Here is a 20,420-nt window from a genome sequence, read left to right on the forward strand (position 1 = left end):
ATCAGTTTGGCTATTGATGGTTGTGTATGCTCCACAAAGTTCTTATGCTGTGTTTTTCAGCTCCATCAGGTCATTTATGTTCATCTCTAAACTAGTTATCCCAGTTACCAATTTCTCTAACCTTTTTTCAAGGTTCTTGGCTTCCTTGCATTGGGTTAGAACATGCTCCTTTAGCTCAGAGGAGTTTGTTATTACCCACCTTCTGAAACCTACTTCCATCAATTTGTCAAACTCATTCTCTATCCAGTTTTGTTCCCTTGCTGGTGAGGAGTTGTGATTTTTGGAGGAGAAGAGACATTCTGTTTCTTGGAATTTTTAGCCTTTTGGTGCTGGTTTTTCCTCATCTTCATGGATTTATCTACCTTTGGTCTTTGATGTTGGTGATCTTCGGATGAGGTTTTTGTGTGGATGTCCTTTTTGTTGATGTTGATGCTATTCCTTTCTGTTTGTTAGTCTTCCTTCTAATAGTCAGGCCCCTCTGCTGCAGGTCTGCTGGAGTTTGCTGCAGGTCCACTCCAGACCCTGTTTGCCTGGGAATCACCAGTGGAGGCTGCAGAACAACAAAGATTGCTGCCTGTTTCTTCCTCTGGAAGCTTTGTCCCAGAGGGGCACTCACCAGATTCCAGCCAGTGCTCTCCTGTATGAGGTTGTTTGTTGGCCCCTGCTGAGAGGTGTCTCCAATTCAGGAGGCACAGGGGTCAGGGACCCACTTGAGGAGGCAGTTTGTCCCTTAGCAGAGATCAAGCACTGTGCTGGGAGATCTGCTGCTCTTTTCAGAGCTGGCAGGCAGGAACATTTAAGTCTGCTGAAGCTGCCCCCACAGCCACCCCTTCCCCCAGGTGCTCTGACCCAGGGAGATAGGAGTTTGGTCTATAAGCTCCTGACTGAGGCTGCTGCCTTTTTTTCAGAGATGCCCTGCCCAGAGAGGAAGAATTTAGGGAGGCAGTCTGTCTACAGTGGCTTTGCAGAGCTGTGGTGGGTTCCGCTTAGTTTGAACTTCCCATGGCTTTGTTTACACTGTGACAGGTAATACTCAAGCCTCAGTAATGGTGGACGCCCCTCCCCCACCAAGCTGGAGCATCTCAGGTTGACTTCAGGCTGCTGTGCTGGCAGCAAGAATTTTAAGCCAGTCGATCTTAGCTTGCCAGGCTCCATGGGGGTGGGATCCGCTGAGCTAGACCACTTGGCTCCCTGGTTTCAGCCCCCTTTCCAGGGGAGTGAATAGTTTTTTCTCCCTGGTGTTCCAGGCACCACTAAGGTATGAACAAAAACTCCTGCAGCTAGCTTGGTGTTTTCCCAAATGGCCACCCAGTCTTGTGCTTGAAACCCAGGGCCCTGGTGGTGTAGGCACCCGAGGGAATCCCCTGGTCTGTGAGTCGCAAAGATGGTGGGAAAGTGTATTATGTGGGCCAGAGTGCACCATTCCTCATGGGACAGTCCTTCATGGCTTCCCTTGGTTAGGGGAGGGAGTGTCCTGACCCGTTGTGCTTCCCAGGTGAGGCGACACTCCATCCTGCTTTGGCTCACTCTCCATGGGCTGCACCCACTGCCTAACTAGTCCCGATGTGATGAGCTGGGTATCTCAGCTGGAAATGCAGAAATCATCTGCCTTCTGCGTTGATCTCACTGGGAGCTGCAGACCAGAGCTGTTCCTATTCAGCCATCTTGCCAGCCACTCAGCATTTTACTTTTTAAAGAGATTGAGTCTCACTTTGTTGCCCAGGCTGGAATGCAGTGGTGGGATCATAGCTTAATGCAGCCTTGACCTCCTGGGCTTAAGTGATCCTCCTGCCTCAGCCTCCTTAGTAGCTAAGACTACAGGAGTGCACACTGCCATGCCAGGCTAAGTTTTAAATTTTTTGTCGAGATAGGGTTGTGCTATGTTGCCCCAGCTGGTCTTGAATTCCTGGCCTCAAATGATCTTCCGTCCTCAGCCTCCCAAAGCGCTGGGATTATAGGCATGACCCACAGCACCTGGCCTGATGGTGGCTTTTTAAGTGTACTAACCATCTCATTAGAGGAGCCAAATGCCACATGACTCAAGAAGAAACAACCAAACAGTTCTGATCCAAGGTAAAAGCATTCTTCAGCTGTTCTTCATTCTGTAGTGTCTGTGTGGGGTGTTCCCATTAAGGTGAGAAGGGAAAGGAATGGCCCTGTGTTGGGGTCTCCAGAAGCAGCATGTCCGTCCCTGCAAATCACTGAGGACTGTGGTTTCTGAAGAATGTTAAAATAATATGTGATTAGGAGAATGACAGTGCTATGACATCAAAGAAAAAAGCTGGACAAGGTGGAAGGATCCAACACTTGCTTATGGGAGAAATTTGCTGCCAGCTAGTTGAGTTGGGGAATCTGAGAGACTGGAAATTGTTGGAGAATCTGTGGTTTCAGTTAAAGAAGCAGAGAAAATAGCCAAGGAAACCATCTGAGTCTAACGTAGAGGAGAGGGTGGTGCAGAGAAGCTGCGTTGGTGTATTTTGGGTTCAGAGCAAAGAGGGACTGTTTCTCTAGGATGAACTGAGATCATTCAGCTGAGATCTGGCAGATGGACATAGAGAGAGATAATACAATATAACCTCAAGAGTCAAGAGTGAGAGGAGTCGAAGGAGGGGCTCTGTGTGTGTGAGAGAGAGACGGAGAGACACAGGGAGTTCTTGAAGTAACTGTTTAAGATTTCAAATATGTGTCAAGATGTCGGGGTAAGGCTGACAGGTATACATTTATATTATTCTCTATGTATGAGTACCCTGAGACTACCTTTAATTAAATGGATTAATTTATTTACTTTTGAGATGGAATCTCACTCTTGTCACCCATGCTGGAGTGCAATGGCATGATCTCGGCTCACTGCAACCTCTGTTCCCAGGTTCAAGAAATTCTCCTTGCTGAGCTTCCCGAGTAGCTGGGAATACAGGCATCTGCCACCATGCCCGACTAATTTTTGTATTTTTAGTGGACGTGAAGTTTCGCCATGTTGGCCAGGTTGGTGCAAAACTCCTGGCCCCAGGCGATCCACCCACTTTGACCTCCCAAAGTGCTGGGATTACAGGCGCGAGCCACCACTCTTGACTGCTACCTTTAATTTTAAAATAGCAGATATGCTTCATGGTGCTTGATTGGATATGCTTCACAGGAGTACACGTGTTTGGTAAATGTTTTCAAAGCAAGAAGGGTATAGATTGCCACCTTCCTATGGGATGGCAATAGACAAGTTCCCAAAAGAGGCAGCAACAGACCCCTAGGGGAGAGCCTGGCAGGGGTGTGGACTTCCTGCACGCAGGTGCTCTGGGATCCTGGGCTTCTTCCTAGACCCTTCCCTGGGTTTGAGAAACAGGGGAGCGAGGCAGGCTATGGGATCCTGTGTGTATCATCTTGGAAGTAATCAGATACAATAAGGTAACTGGCATATTAGCAAATCACATAGCTGGAAGACTTTAAGTAAATCTCTGTGGGCAGCCAGAGGGCTCAGATCTGGAAGGAGACGGCTGCTGGATGTGGAATAAGTAACAACTGAAAAGTCAGCACAGCCCAGTGGCAGCCCAGAGGGGTCGAGGGGGATGACAGGCTCGCTCCTGCAGCCACTCAGGTACAGGCAGTCCATCTAGGAAGCAGTAAAGGACACAAGGAGAAGATAGAGGACAGGGATCCAAGTCCTAGAAAGGAGTATAAGATGGGAACTTTGTCTTACAAATAGACATGCAAGCTTACTTGCTAGGACAAAGGCAAGCAAGGGTCACCAGGTGTTCTCAATTCCGTGGAGGCAGGAGCAGCCCAGAGCTTGTGAAGGTGTGGAGCCTGATGGTGCCAACAGGGCATGAGGCCATTCAGGGAAAACAAAGTTTAGGAAGGAGGATCGGGACCCAGGCACATGATGGCCCTGGAGGTCTCGTCTTCCAAATTCCAGGATCTTTGAAGTGGTGTAAAGATTGTGTCTCAGAATGTCCGGAAATAGCTGGTCCTTGGGATGGAATGTGGCGCTATCCTGACAAAACATCTGAGCTTCTTGCTGCCTGAGAGCCTTTCATTCACGTGCTCTGAGTATTATCACATTCACTCCAAATGCTATTGGGCAGTTGTCCATGTATAATTTGGAGAAATTAATAGGAAGGGCAAGAAAACATGAGAAGTATATAAAGAAGTACTATAAAGGACAAATAAATGAGATTGGTAGGGAACTAGAAAGGCAGAAAATAGAGGAGAGAAATTCCCAGAACTGCTTCAAGCACGAGGCCGTAGTGGCCCTGATCTCTGTGGAAGAAGGGAGAGTGGGAAGAGGATGTGTGTTCACAGGAGGGCGAGCAGCTGCCGTTCACTCGTTTCTTTTTAGAAGACGGGAGGGAGGGATATTTAAAAGTTCACTAGATATGGACACATTCTCTGTTTTCTTCTTCTCTTTCTTTTTTTTTTAATTCTAAAAAAGAATTGCTTCTTATTTCCCACCTGAAGATGCAACCTAATGCCCTGTTTGCTGGAAGCATTTTAGTTGCAGCTTGACGGGCTCCATTTCGGCTGACATGCACTCTTTCCCCTGTAAACACACCTCAGCAGCCGCCAGAGGGAGACATTCCACACCAGGTTTTGGTAAAGCGAATTTCCTTGGGGACTACTGCGCCCTACATGATACAAATTCCTCCCCAAGTTCCCCTTCACAGGCAGGGCCTCTAATCTTGACAGTTCCCAGAGCAGTAGGCATGGCTATATCAGGCAATTATACCACAGGGAACATTAGGGCTGCTTTGTAAAACCATAAGCACCCAAGAACAGATGCTTTAAAAATGTAAAAACAAGACTGCAGTGACAGCAGAAAGGACACAGCAGCTGAGTCACCTCACTGCATTTCTCCACATCCTAACCCCTAGGAGGATGCTCTGCTGGGCCCACGGGAAGGGCTGAGTGCCGCATGCCAACCCGGAGATTGGCAGGCTTCCTTTGGGGTGTTGCAGGGGGAGGTGGCAATTCTGTTTCTCGCATTAAAGAAAAAATTGGCCAGGCCTGGTGGCTCATGGCTGAAATCCCAGCACTTCGAGAGGCCGAGGCAGGCAGATTATTGAGGTCAGGAGTTCGAAACCAGCTTGGCTAACATGGTGAAACACTATCTTTGCTAAAAATTCAAAAATTAGCCGGGCATGTTGATGGGTGCCTGTAATCCCAGCCACTCGGGAGGCTGAGGCAGGAGATTCGCTTGAACCCAGGAGGCAGAGGTTGCAGTGAGCTGAGATTGTGCCGCTGCACTCCAGCCTGGGTGACAGAGGGAGACTCCATCTAAAAAAAAAAAGAAAAAATTAAATTTCATGACTGAGTAAGAAATGGTCATTCTGAGGGTCTATTGCTTGATCTTTTTGAAATCTTCTCAGACAACTCTGAATTAAAATGTCTGAGAGAGCACACTGACTCATGCCTTTCCACCTCCTAGCTTTCCAACGGAGTGGCCCACTGGGTGGAGGTATCTTGCCAAGAGGGAAGTATTTTTAATTTGGGCTTGACCTGTTTGTCACTGAGATGAGGTCATAGAGACTGGCAGGAATGCATGCCATTAGAAGAAGAAAGAACACCTCTAGGATTCAATAAGATTAGTATTTGATACCTTTTGGATATTTTGGATAGCAGGCTTGTGTAAAAAGACATGAATACATGCAAAGCCAAATGAGAAAAGTCAGCATTTAAAACACTATATTTGGGGATTCCAGAACTGGGTAACAGAGGACAAAAGTGTGCCTCTCTAAGGGGTTATTTCTGTAGTTCAGCTCACAAAACGCAGAGTGGAATAAGCTTAGTGGATAGAAATAAGACGTTTCGTTTTTTATTAGAAGAGAAACAGACATAATTTGGTAGGGCTATTTAAATTTTTGAGGCAAACGGATTTTGTTGGCATGATGACTTCAGTGAACCATCTGTAAGGCTATCTGAAACGAATCTAAAATAAATGAAGGGATTATTGCAGTTTATTTTGTGAAAAGAAATATTTTCTACTTTTCAGGCTACTTTTTTTTTTTTTTCAGGAAACTTCAGGGGGTTAAAACGCAGTTTTGCTTTGTTCTGTATACTCTGTCAACCAGTACTGGACTTGTGTTGTGCAGTATTGTAGTTGCAATGAGCTATCTGTATTCATCTCTTAAAAATGTGCTTGAAAATGTGGAGCTAAACATAACATACTTGCTTACTCACAGTATAATTCTTCATAAGCGACTACTCTGTCCAAATCATCAGAACCCAAGGAGCATTAAAATATTGTTTCACCAAGGGCCCTGGACTTAAACACAATTCCAGACTCAAAATGTCATTTTAATTAGGGTGACCATATATCCCATTATTATTATTATTATCATTATTATTGAGACAGAGTCTCGTCCTGTTGCCCAGGCTGGAGTACAGTGGCTTGATCTCAGCTCATTACAACCTCCACCTCCTGGGTTCAAGCGATTCTCCTGCTTTAGCCTCCCTAGTAGCTGAGATCACAGGCCTGTGTCACCAGGCCCGGCTAATTTTTGTAATTTTAGTAGAGATAAGGTTTTACCATGTTGGCCAGGCTAGTCTTGAACTCCTGGCCTCAGATGATCCTCCTGCCTTAGCCTCCCAAAGTGCTGGGATTACAGGCATGAGCCACCGTGCCCAGCCCCCAGTATAATTATTAATGATGCATTTTTTTTTGAGACAGAATTTCTCTCACTCTGTTGCCTAAGTGGATCACACAGGCGCAATCTCGGTTCACTTCAACCTCTGCCTTGGGATTTAAGTAACTAGGATTACAGGCATGCACCACCATGCCCAGCTAATTTTTGTATTTTTAGACAAGTTTTCACCATGTTGGCCAGGCTAGTCTTGAGCTCCTGACCTCAAATGATCCACCCACCTCGGCTTCCCAAAGTGTTGGGATTACAGATGTGAACAACCATGTCTGGCCAATGGTGCATTTTTTCACACTCAATATGGAAGAGACACTAAATGGCCACCATGCATTTAATACCAGCCCTGGAGTCTGCAGGGTGATGGACACATAAGGGCCATTGTGTCTCCACACTCAGGAACAGCATTGATATGCTTAATGAGGACAGGCTGACTCCTTCCCTTCAGCCTTCCTGCAAAGAGCATGCCTCAACAGCTCCGGGGCAAAAGTAAAAGGCCAAGGTGCTGGAAAATAGGATACAAATTTTCTTACCCAAAGCTTTCTTGCCAAAGCTTGTAGGTATGAGAACCTAATGGGAGTCTGCAAGCATAAATGTTGATGTTGGAGACGGAGCTTAACGAAGGCTTGCACGTGTGAGACTCTGAGTGACGTCAGCGATGTGCTGAGCAACATTGTGATCTGGAGGCAGAGAGAAACTGAAAAGATGACGAAATGATTTTATACAGACCACAGAGCTGAGATTCCAGCCAGAAGGGTATGTTGACTTACTAGGGGCAGGTAGGCAAGAAGCATCAGGAAAGCAAGCAGCACTAAAGTCTTATGTCCTGGTAGAGAAAAGCTCCCCCAAAGAAGAACTTGACAAAGAGGGACTCAAAAGAATACCGACATCTAGAAGATATCAGTGCCACTGAGTTTGGGAATGGGTGGAAAAGGACTTTTAATATGGGACTTAAGAGAGGAACTGAGTTCAGCAAGGGAGAACTGAGTGACACCAAAGTACTACACATGCAACTGTGGGTTATATGGAGAATATCATGGAGAAATGGGTTGCTAAGGGACTGACTAATTAGTAAGCAAAGATCTAGTATTTGTTTGCTTATCTCTCATTTACCCACCTGCACTCCCCTATCTGAATACAGTTTATATCTCAATATTTCATAACTCTTCCAAGTACTCTCATTGTACCTCTGTGCTCTGAGAAAAGAAAGGGAGGAAGCCTGTGGTGCAAAGATCTCCATCTTTGGAAGAGGACTTCCTCTCATGCTTTTGATGGAACCAGAAGAAAATGGACCCTAGGCTGGGCGCAATGGCTCACGACTGTAATCTCAGCACTTTGGGAGGTTGAGGTGGGTGGATCACTGGAGGTTAGGAGTTCGAGACCAGCCTGGCCAACATGGTGAAAACCCACCACTACTAAAAATACGAAAATATTAGCCAGATGTGGTGGTGTGTGCCTATAATTCCAGCTGCTCAGGAGACTGAGACCGGCGAATTGCTTGAATCCGGGAGGTGGAGGTTGCAGTGAGTTGAGATTGTGCCACTGCACTCCAGCCCGGGCGACAGAGTGAATGAGATTCCATCTCGAAGGAAAAAAGAAAACAGACCCTAGATTATATTGTCCATGCCTATTCATTGCACTTAGAATTCTGCACTATAATCGCGGATATATTTGTCTGTTTCTCTGCACTGGTGCTGCATTTCTGGAAGTAGAAATCGTAGTTTCTATGAAGGCAAGGAGTATGTCTGCCTGATTGGAAGGGGGATCCTTGGAGCTCTTTGGTCACATTAAACAGGCACAAGAATAAAGTCCTTCTACAGAAAGAGATGCTAGGGCCACTGAGTGACTTGGTGCTTAGGAGCAGAGGACCCCCAGAACATGAACCTCTTCTTGGCCAGGTCTGCAATCTCTTTTGAAATTCAGAATGACATTGTTTCATCCAGGAAAAAATGGCAAAAGGCAGCATCCAACTCATTCTTTCTAATTCCTTTTTTTTTTTTTCTTTTGTGACAGGGTCTCACTCTGTCACCCAGGCTGGAGTGCTGTGGCATGATCCTGGCTCACTGCAACCTCCACCTCCAGGGCTCAAGCAGTCCTCCCACCTCAGCCTCCTGAGGAGCTGGGATTACAGGTGTGTGCCACCACACCTGGCTAATTTTTGTATTTTTTAGTAGAGACAGGGTTTTACCATGTTGGTCAGGCTGGTCTTGATCTCCCGACTTCAAGTGATCCACCTGCCTCGGCCTCCCAAAGTGCTGGGATTACAGGTGTGAGCCACTGTGCCTGGCTGTAATTCCTATCTGAATGAGAACACAGATCTGACCATTGGAAGAAAAAATGCTTTTATTGTGAGAGCTGTGAATTTCCAAGTTGAAAGTTATATGGAGTGATCTTTACCCATTTTGTCTGAGTGGTATCAGGGGTGGGGGAGTCATGTCTTACTATCCTAGCGCCCAGGATTCCAGCTTCTTGTCAAGACCTCCCTGCAAAGGACAACGCAAGTGTCTCATTTCTGCCCTGTTTCCTGCCTCCTTCCTCTGCAAGAGCACCTTCAGGAAGGGTGGAGGATGAGGGCAGCTGTTCAGGATACACATCTGGACTTACGTGACTTTGAATTTTGGGGCATACTCTACAACAAGAATTTAAAAGCTTAAGTAAGCATAATCATAAGTGAGCTAATGTTGGAAATGGTAATGAAGTTAAAGGATATAAAAGGACCTGAATTAGCTTTTTCTTTGAGAAAATAAATTGTAAGAGCGTCCCTGACAGTACTTGTAAAAACACTCCTCATTGTGACTCAGATATGACTTTCCCAAACTTCTCTCCCAGGTGCACATCAGGCAGAAGGAAGGAGAGAGAGGACCAGGTTTCTTTAAAAACAGAAAGATTTTCAGGGAACGCTGTCTCTGCCTTTGAGATGCCTTGTACCTCTTCAGAAGCCTATAATTTGGATGAATCTACTCTCCAAAAAGACTGAGACACAAAAACTTTACAAAGTCTATTTGAGTTAATTTCCTCAACAAATATCTACTATTTATTATATGCCAGATACTGGGTATATAATCATGGGAAAAACATGTCAGTCCTTCCTTCAAAGTGCTCCTATAAATGTACATTTGCAAATGATGGCAAGTGCTATGAAGGAAAACTACATACAAGTAAACTCGAACCCAAGTCCTGAGCCTAAATAAAATTAGAATGCTGCCGTGCAACTGACATCGCCCCATCTCCCTACACACCTTCCTTCACTCTGTGCTGGCGCATTCTGCCTCCAGATATTTACCCAAGACACCCCTGTAGGACCCTTCCTAAGACTGAAAGATGTATCTTAAGAATGCTTCACTATAGACTGGGAAACCACAGAGCGGCACTGTGCCAGGTCCTTTGATCTGATAAGCTTTGCTCAAATGTAAGCTGAACGGTTAGCACGTTTGACCTGAAGTCGAGTTCTCAGCAACGTACCAGTAGAGTTGAAAGTAATTGCATATGTCAACTGTATGCAATCCCTTCTTCACTAAGGGAGACAGATTACACCAGGCTTTTCAGCCTCTTTTCAGTCTGTGCAAAACACGTACATTTGCCCTGGGTCCTAGAGACTCACTGTAAAGCAGCAGTGTAGGAATGGAGGATTTAGCACGTGGCATTGACATGAAAAGTGTGGGTTTCCATGCTAGCCTGTGAACCCCTCCAGGGCAGGCATGATTTTCCCTAGCCCTGAACTCGGGGTTTGGCACAGAGAAGTTTTCAGTGTTTGCAGCCTGAAGGATTCGATAATACTTGATATTCCTCTTTTCTCTTCATTCCCACAATCGCCATGCACAGTGAATACTGGAATTGGAAGTAGACAGCGTGGGCATAAGGGTTTGCTCTCTTGCCTCTGAGATCTAAGGAGCCCAGGACAGGCCCAAATCTGGTTCCCTTTATACATCACATAGTTAGTTAGTTTTCACTAATATTTAGTTAGTTTTCACAAAACTAAAACTCAGGTCTATAGAAGGTGAATCACTGCTACTCCTACAGCCAGTGAGAAGCACATTTAAAATTGGGAGCCGCTATTTTCTGTACTGGAGAGAGGGATTCTTCTTGTGTGGCTAAGGTTAGCACATACAGCTTGGGACACGGATGGATTTATGCTTCTCTGTGCAGTGGGCTGTTTCCGTAAATACCCAATGGGCTTTCATTTTACGCTAGGAAAGAGAAGCCACCATGAACGGAGACCTTCTCACATGCTCTTATCCTACTCCTACCAAAAGGAAGGAATATTTAGGGAAAATGACGTGAAGGGTTAGGACTCAAGCTTCCTTGTGATGAAAATTTCTCAGCTGCCCCTGCAGATTTTGGTGGGGGCCCTACTTTACCCCCCTCAGTCTTTTTCCTCCACCCCCAGTTTCAGGCTCTGCAGAGGGACATGAATTTGGTTTTTGTTTGTTGCTTTATCAAGAAGAGGTATAGGTTTACAAGGTTAAAGACTCTGGTCTAATGGTCTCCCCACTGCTCCCAGAAAAGCTCTCATCAAGGACAGTGCTGCTGACTGTGGAGAGGAAAGCACAGCCCTCTTTTACTTATTTATTCCATATATATTTTTAAAGCATTCACTACCAATGTCACTGTTCTGAGAGCTGGAGGCATAGTACTGAGCAAGACAAAAATGTTTTTTGGCCGGAATTGAGATGACAAATACCCAAGTGAATATTTAATTCCGTGTAGCAGGAAGCGTCATGAAGAAAAAGTAGGCATTGCAAAGGACAAGCGATTGATTAGGGTGGAGCCAAGCAGCCATGAAACAGAGGTGTGGACATGGAGTTAGGAGGTGGGCTAAGGACCCTAGTGTCAGGCGGCAGCAGTGCCAGAGCCTAAGGCAGGAACAAGCTTGCTGGGCTCCAGAAGGTCAGAGCTTCCACGTGTGGGTCACAGTTCCCTGGTGAGTGTCTGATAAGTTATGGGTGCTCCTGAGAAGGCGGCACACGGAAGTGGGAGGGCAGGGCTGGGGAAATGCAGGGGTGAGGGCAAGACGAAGGCTGGTCTGTCTGCAACAGAAGAGTCCAGAAACACGACAGAGGAAGTAAGAGAGAAGGGAGGGGCCATCCTGGGCAAGGCCTGGCAGAGACTTCTCTATAAACACAATGATCTCAGCCACAGAGTGTCAGAGGGCAGCACAAAAGGAAGTAAAAACAAAGCCAAGGGCATACTCCTGTTGTTTCAGGCATTTAAATCTGATAAGAACTGGATTACTGAAGAGGATAAAAGCTACAGCTTGATGCCCCTCCTGTAATGACTCCAGTGATCAATGCTTTCATCATAGAAGTGAATCCGATCATATCGCCATGAATGATAAAAATATGTGTTAAAATAAAGCCAGGTGAATCGGCCTGTTTATAAAATGTTTACGCCCAAATGGTCTGTTGGAACAAAAATAGAATGTAAAACACAAAACAAAAACATCCACCTAGGTGAGACATCTACAACTTCAACTTCAACCACTTAAAAGTGGCTCAGCTACGCCACCCAGATCATCAGCCGTGTTGACTGTGGTGAGGAATAAGGCAGAAATCGAGCCGGGTGTGGTAGCTCACGCTTGTAATGCCAGCACTTTGGGAGGCCTAGGTGGGAGCATCACTTGAGCCCAGGAGTCTGAGACCAGCCTGGACAATGCAGCAAATCCCCATCTTTACAAAAGAGTTTAAAATATTAGCTGGCTCAGTGGCACCATCTGTGGTCCCAGCTACTTGGGAGGCTGAGGTGGGAGGATCGCTTGAGCCAGAAGATCAAGGCTGTCGTGACTCATGATCATGCCACTGCACTCCAGTCTGGACAACAGAGTGAGACCCTGTCTCAAAAAGAAAGAAAAACTAAAAAAAAAAAGGAAGACAGAAATGCATCTGAGCGTGAGGATGTGGTTTAGGCACGGGGAGTATGGGGACGGGCTGTGGGAAGGGAGGCATGCAGAAATGTACAAGGGCGTGTGAGACCGAGCAAACTATTCCTGGGTTCTGGCTAGAGGTCTTTTCGTGAAGCTCACACTGACTCTGGCAGGGTGGTGTGGGGTTGGGGGCTAGAAGTTTTGGTTTTCTTTCTGCTCTGTCCTGAAGGCTGAGGCTGCAAACCCAGAATACACACTTAGGGAGTGGACATCTCACTGCACTTTTTGCCTTCTCAGCTCTCTTTGAGAAATGCAGCCCCACCTTTATTTCTTGTGGGTTCTGGAAGAGGTGGAAAACAGCCTGGACTGTAGTGGGGGTCAGCCCAGCATCCCTGTGGTACTGAGCAGGGCTGGACTTCGGGAGCAAGAGCAGTGTTCGCTGCGGGGCCCGCACTCCCAGCAGCTCACGTTTCTCTGGCCTGGCTCTCCCCACTAGGCATGCAGGGCCTCTGCTGCAGTTAGCCAAGGCCTGGGTATCCCACTGCAAAGTCTCACCTGGGGCTCATGCTTCACCTGTGCCTGCTAACTTAGAGAAACACCTTATGGAAGGCCCTCCTTAGAGAAACACCTCATGGAATTCTTTAACCTCAGTTATTAAGAGCGAATAGTGACCCACAGTGTTATTTTCTCCAAGCAGGAGATAGGCTGTGATTTTTGAGCAGGCCCGTTACGGAGAAACCATATGGCGTATGGAACGGCAGTGGCGTGGGGAACTAGTTACGGGGGACCTTGTCAAGCCACAGAACTGCCCTTCTAATTATTCCCTGGCTTATTGCAGCTGCCATCGTGGGGGTCTCCCACAGTGCATATGGGAATACGAAGGAGGCAATCACAAGTTTTAGTTAAAGTGCTTAAGTCACTACTTTTTGCAGCTAGCAGGACTGTAAGTTTAAGCAAGCACACCAAAAAGAAGCGGAATCAATTCACTCCTAACTGACTGACCCAGTTTGAAAGGCAAATTCGTAGGAGTAAAGTTGTCTTACTGGTAATGTTTGTTTTAGAGAGTTATCCTTCAGATGTGCTAGGAAGGATAGGGTTGATATTTGTAAAAGCCCTAGTATTGGCCTTTAAAGCTGTTATTCTTTTCAATCAATCCTCATCAAACCCTGCTTTGGTGCCAAAACCAGACGCAGGATATTGGGAGATCTATATACACACAGGATAGACCCTGAACCACCAACAGGTACAACCTGGGCTCGTGTTGACTTGAGACCATTCTACCGTTTCTTTGTCTCGCTGCTGCTTTGCTGCTGTTCACAGCCGGATCAGCTGAGCTAGAGTTTGCACAGCTGCAACTGATTGGACTCCCAGTTGCCTTTTCCAGAACATGCAATTGGTGCCATCACCTACAAAAGAGATATTAACCCTACAACTGAGCAGATTAGGAACAAAGAATGATGAGAATGAGGACAAGGTCAATCCAAGATGGATGGCATTGAAGGCCTGTGGACACATCACTCGACGACTGAAGTTTTTGCAGTAATTGGAAAGATTTGTGCATCTGGGGTAGGCTTCAGTCTAAAAGGGGAAGTGAGTAAATGTTACAGTGGCTTGTTAGTAGTTAGAAGTATGAGCATGCGCAAATTGCCATTTTGGATAAAATTATGGCATATGGTATAAGACAGAAGCATACGCAGTGGAGGCAGAAGGAATAAGCAGGACACCGATGAATTACGCTTCTGTTCATACTTCTATGTTGAGTACTCAGAATTTGCTTTAAGTCTTCCACTTGATTGTACCTTCAGTAATCATAAGTATTTGCTGGTCCTTCCTCTGATATGAAGTGTGACACTTGTGTATAGAAAGATACACTCTGTAACACAGAGCACCCAGGAGAGCCTGGTGCACTGCAGATGTTCAGTGGGTGTCCACGGCGGGACTGCTGTGGAGAGTACCCACATTTGAACATATGGGAAATCCAAAAATAAAAGGTTCTGAGGATGATTTACCATGTTGGATTCCATAGGAAAACAGGCAGCCAAGTGGGGGACACTATCAGGATTCCGCCTTATTCTGAAACACCCACATTTCCTCACAGCATAGGCAGAGGATGTGCCCTAGGAAGCCAGCTTGATCAACCAATTCTGTTCACAAGCTTCTGGGGGTGTGGTGTTAACATCAGAAACAATTTCTTAAGAAAGAACTTTATCCAAGTGCCACACATTTCTTAATCTTTTTTTTTAAAAAAACAGTTTTGATTCAAAGTTAATTTCAGGGGAGACAGATATGGGTGTCCTGTTCAGTCATATAATCCTATGAAGACTTTCCATGGAAGTAAAGCAAAACAATGCATGATTTTCTAAGACAGGTTAGGGTTTTTCCACTATGCAGCTGAAATCTAGAAGAGTCATTTTTGGAAAGAATCACTACAAACTACACGCAGGTTTGAATAGTCCATTGTTTCTCAAACACAGCCATAGGTCATGCATGAGTAGACGGACGTACAGCCCCAGAAGGGGTGGAAATACAATCCCAGAAGGGATGATGATACAACCCCAGAAGGATGGAGATGCACCCCCAGTGGGAGGCTCTGGATAACCTGTACAGTTCCTATTAATGTTCATGACGAAACCTAAGCACTAGGCTGAAAGTAAGCTTCAGTTTGCTCATCACCTTGGGTTGAAAGCCTCCTGTTGCACACAATCAGCTTGACTGTCACGGCATACTAACAGGTTTAAACAAATTAACTGATTATGCGGGTTGTTTTTTTTGAGATGGAGTCCCGCTCTGTCACTCAGGCTGGAGTGTAGTGGCACGATCTTGGCTCACTGCAACCTCCACCTCCCGGGTTCAAGAGATTCTCCTGCCTCAGCCTCTCTGAGTAGCTGGGATTACAGGCACGTGCCACCATGCCTGGCTAATTTTTGTATTTTTTAGTAGAGACAGGGTTTCACTGTGCTGGTCAAGCTGGTCTCGAACTCCTGACCTCAAGGTGATTCCCCTGCTTCTGTCTCCCAAAGTGCTGGGATTATAGGTGAGAACCACTGCGCCCAGTTGTGTTTTAAAATTCCGCAGACAACACTGCAGATGTAGTTTCTCTTTCTTTTAGATGAATGCTTTGAAGTAACTTGTCCTACAAAATATGGTTTGGGAAATACCAGCCTTTGGTAGTCTTGTCCAAGGCAGTGTAACCATATGAATGGAGGAAACTCAACTGCTTATTTCTGGGATCTCATTCGTGCCACATTCCCTCAAACAGAGAGTTCCAGAAGAACACAGGCCAGAAAAGAGAGAACTGGTGAGCATGGTTATTTTTACTTTTCCTAAAGTTTCCCCCAGAGCTGTTAGAACGGGTGAGAAATGGACAAATGCCTTTGAGTTCTCTCTGGAAGAGTAAGAAAAAGGGAAGGCAAAGGGAAGTCAAGGAAGAGGTTTGAGAAGGGAAAGCCACAGGCTGCAACAAATGTCACCAGCTAACTCAGTAGCACCATTTCCACTAGAGCTTGCACAGTGCTGCACTGAGGTGTACAGGTGCTCGAGAAAGCATCATCCTTTGTTTCACCGCTTTGACACAGCTCACGATGCAAGGTTTCTTAATCCTCTTTCAGTGTGGGTTTGTCAATATCACTTTCTCTCTGAATGGATAACGATGATGATGATGATTTGCCATGACTCTTCACAATTCCACCCAGCACTTCATTTTTTCTATTTTCAAAAGCGCTTTCCCTTTCTGAAAACACAGATGGTTGACACTATTATATTAGAATGTGGCTGTGACAGAAACCTTTTTTCTTACCATAATTGCTTGGGGAGTTTTTCTGGCTGGAGCACAGGTACAAGTGAACGCATGCCCCTGAGAGCTGAGCTTTTGTTGGAGTAAGGACTACAAAGGCATGGATTTATGTTTTTAAAGACATCATGAGCTGGTTTTATGTAGCTTTATTCCTTTGTCCTAAAGTCCCTTCTCTTCAAAAACCACCTGCAGCTGTGGTTTGCAAATTAACTGCCTCTGACATCTGACGGGGAGGGAAAAAACCCTACAAAAGTCTACAAAACCTCACTTGCTACCAGTCTGAGGGTCAAGGAAGGCAAGGGAAAGCACATTTTAAAAAAATTTAGTTTTAATGTTTAAAAAGAATTTCTTACTAGAAGGAGATGTCGTATACTTAGCTAAATAAGAACAATAGCATAGCAGCACCTTTCTGGAGGTCATCTCCAATGATCTAACACAATAATCACTGTATCCAAAAGATTTCATTTAATCAAGATATAAAAAAGGTACAACCTGAAGGATATGCTGACATGAGATGTATTATTGCTTCCAATAAGACCAAGCCAATGAAATATTAGCTATTTCCTCTTTAAAAGTAGTTTCTTGGCTGGATATGGTGGCTCATTCCTGTAATCCTGACATTTTGGGAGGCTAAGGTGGGAGGATCACTTGAGACCAGCCTGGAAAATATAGTGAGACCTTGTCTCTAGAAAAAATTTTAAAAATTATCTGAGCACGGCAGCTACTGACTGTGGTCCTACCTACTCAAGTGGCTGAGGTGGGAGGATTGCCCCAATCCAGGAGGTTGAGGCTGCAGTGAGCCGTGATTGCACCCCTGCACTCCAACCTGGGTAACAGAGTGAGACACTTCCTCAAAAAGTTTTTTTTTTCTTTTATTATAAAAGTTAAATATGTACACCTCAGAACATTTGAAAACTACAGTATAAAGAGAAAAACAAAACCATTTTGGTTTCAATATCAAAGATAACCACTTTAACATTCTAGCGTATTTCCTTCTGGTGTTTTTTTTCCCTGAGCAAAAATTCTTGACACATGCTGAGTTATGTGTGCATGGACACAAACACACCATTTTGGATACTGCTTCCATGTCCTGTGGGTTTCTAGTTTTATATAATACCAAAGTTCGCCCCCTTCCCATATTATCATATACTCTTTCTAAACATTTTTGGGCTGGATACGGTGGCTCATGCCTGTAATCCGAGCACTTTGGGAGGCCGAGGTGGGCAGATTGCCTGAGGCCAGGAGTTCAAGACCAGCCTGGGCAACATAGTGTGATAATGCCTCTAAAAAAAAAATTAAAAAAAATTTTTTAGAGATTTTCACATGTAACTTGGGTTGTTTCTTATGGCTTGGATCGGTGCAAAGAGTGGAAGTTTGCGGGTTTGTTTGTTTGTTTTTTTTTTTTGGTGGACATTCGATACAGAGAAGAGATCTCCATCCCAGCAGCTTTCTACTATCTTGTGAGCCTTTTGGAATTATGATGCATTTCAAAAGAAAGCTAGAAAAAAAAATAGAAAGAAAATATATCGATGCAAATCCTCTATAGATTTTCTCATAGTTTTATATTCACTCTAGAAATGTGATCAGCAGTCCATGAGGTCTCTTTAGTTAGATGTTTATAGGCAGAAATTTGAGCCCAGGTTAGTACTGAGGTTCTATTAGCACCACTTAGTTATTTGCAGATAAGAGAGGGAAAAGGAAAGAAGGGTGGGTAGGCATTTCACCTCCATGGGGCTTTGGACGGAAAAGTACGGAGAAAGAACACAAAGTGGGTGAACAGCCTGAGAATGAAACAGAAGGCTTTCTCTGCCGAAGTTAGCACTTACCAGTCTCCTGGATTCTTGCTATCACCCATTTCTAGAGGTTCTTTTTTTCCAAGGAAGAAATTATTGAAACTTTGTTCCTCAAACTGCTTTGTGGGTAACACGTGACCACCCCACTCTCTTGGAAATGAAGTGGTTTATTTTCAGGTGCTTGAGAAAACAGTCAAGAATTTTCTGCTTCTGTGGAGACATCAGAGTCATCCCAGAAAGCTATAGTGTTCACTGGAGCAGCAAACTTCCCGAGGAAATCTTACGTTCTCACCTCTCAACAGATATTCATGGGGCAAATTCTATGTACAAGAACTATAGATTTTGTGTTTAGATGGCTAATTGTTGAACGACTGCAAAGTGACAAAGTGACTGGTTAAAGTTAAAGACTTTAAATAAGTCTTTAACTCCTTGTAGGGTCACAAGGTAGTAACTGAGATCTTATATTAGAGTGGTGGAAACTTCAAGACTGCTGCATACCAAAGTCAAGTGCTTGCATTCTGTTGACTTAAGTAATTTAGAAAGTGTTAAGGGCTTTCGGATTGTGACTTTCTCATTCTCTTTTTCTGAGAATGAGAACAGCTCTTCATGTTTCAGGTCACTAACTTTTTTTTTTTTTAAAAAAAAGAAAGTTGCTTTAATTTGTGGCAGTTTAACCTGGATTTACGTCAACATTCTTTTCATTTAAAGGGATACAACACATGCACTACTAATAAAACCAGAAAAGACATTAACATAGCTGCCAGCTGGAATTTGACAAACACAAGGCAATTCCATAAGCAATATAAATAGAGAAGGTCTGATATTCTTCTTCTTCTTATTTTTGAGTTAAGAGTTTCATTCTTGTCACCCAGGCTGGAGTGCAATGGCACAATCTCGGCTCACTATAACCTCTGCTTCCGGGTTCAAGCGATTCTCCTGTCTCAGCCTCCCAAGTAGCTAGGATTACAGATGCCCACCACCATGCCCAGCTAATTTTTGTATTTTTAGTAGAAAATGGGGTTTCACCATGTTGGCCAGGCTGGTCTCAAACTCCTGACCTCAGGTGATCCACCCGCCTCAGCCTCCCAAAGTGCTGAAATTACAGGCATGAACCACCATACCCAGCCCATCAGTATTATTTTTAAAGACTAGTTATATTCTTGTCAAGTTCAACTCTGATTGCTGCCTAAATCAACTTAGATATTTGAAGGACAATGGATACCACTATGTTTGAGGATTCCTTGTCTTCTTTAAAAAAAATCAAGATTGTTGAGTTTTTGTTTTGCTTTTGTCCTATGATAGTTTTTTTTAAGAAAAAAAAAAAACTAATAAATTTAGCCCATTAAGTTGCAGAATGGTAGAGAACGCTGATACCAATAAGAGGCACTGTGTACTGGGTACAGTAGCTCAGTGTGACTGACTGGTCTCCCATTGTGGCTGTCCATGTGACAGTTGGGTCATGTTTGGTAGGGGCATTTCTAGAACGTGTGGAAGAAATAATTTTTGTGTTCAACAGGCAGATGATGTTATGTGATGGAAATGAAACACTGCCTGCCCACCTATCCTCTTCTAAGGAAACCGCCCTGCTTTTAAAACCCTTATTGAGGGAGTTGTGGCCAGTTGAGTCACTGGAATCTCAGAAGGAGGGGGATGAAAAAGTAGCCAGAGAAATAATGGCTAAAAATTTCTCAAATTTGGCAATTTGGGAAAAAAATATGGGTAAATCCAATAGACTTTCCTTCTCTAAAAGTTTCTAAATTATATTTGACATTTGAAGCAAAAAGTATAACATTGTACGATGTGGTTCTTCATGTATATGTAGGAAATATTTAAGACAATTTTAAATGGGAGGGGGCAAAGAGACTTGAAGGGAGGTAAGGTTTCTATACTTCATCCAAGTGGCAAATGTGGATACTAGGAGATCTTTGTGGTGATGGAATGGCTCTACATGTTGATTATAGTGGTGGATACAGAAATCTACAGGTGATAAAAATATGGATTATTCACACACATTGTAACAATGTCAATGTCCTGGTTTTGATATTGTCAAGATGTAATTGTCAGGGAAACTGAGTGAGGGGTACAGGGACCTCTCTGTACTATCTTTGTAATTTCCTAATTATCTATAATTATTTCTAATCAACAACATAAAATAAAAGATGATTTTAAGAAATTTCTTGAAAATGATAAAAGCAAACATCAAAGTCTCATTGTGATTCTCTGGCCACAGTCAATATTTTAGAAAAGAGAAATGTTTTCAGAAGCAACGTAGTGGATGAGATGGATGCATTGATTTTCATAAATTTTAAAATTTCATTATGGGGAAAATATGTAATGGAATAAGAACGTTA

The 20,420-nt window shown here is 44.3% G+C and overlaps 1 protein-coding gene across 14 annotated transcripts in view; it reads right to left on the minus strand.

The window, feature by feature from the left end:
- DLGAP1 (DLG associated protein 1) overlaps positions 1-20,420 on the minus strand; it is a 980,899-nt gene that overhangs the window by 202,218 nt on the left and 758,261 nt on the right. The gene's annotated exons all lie outside the window — the stretch shown is intronic.

Source organism: Cebus imitator, unplaced genomic scaffold, assembly GCF_001604975.1.
Source record: "Cebus imitator isolate Cc_AM_T3 unplaced genomic scaffold, Cebus_imitator-1.0 Scaffold565, whole genome shotgun sequence".
Lineage (NCBI taxonomy): Eukaryota > Metazoa > Chordata > Mammalia > Primates > Cebidae > Cebus > Cebus imitator.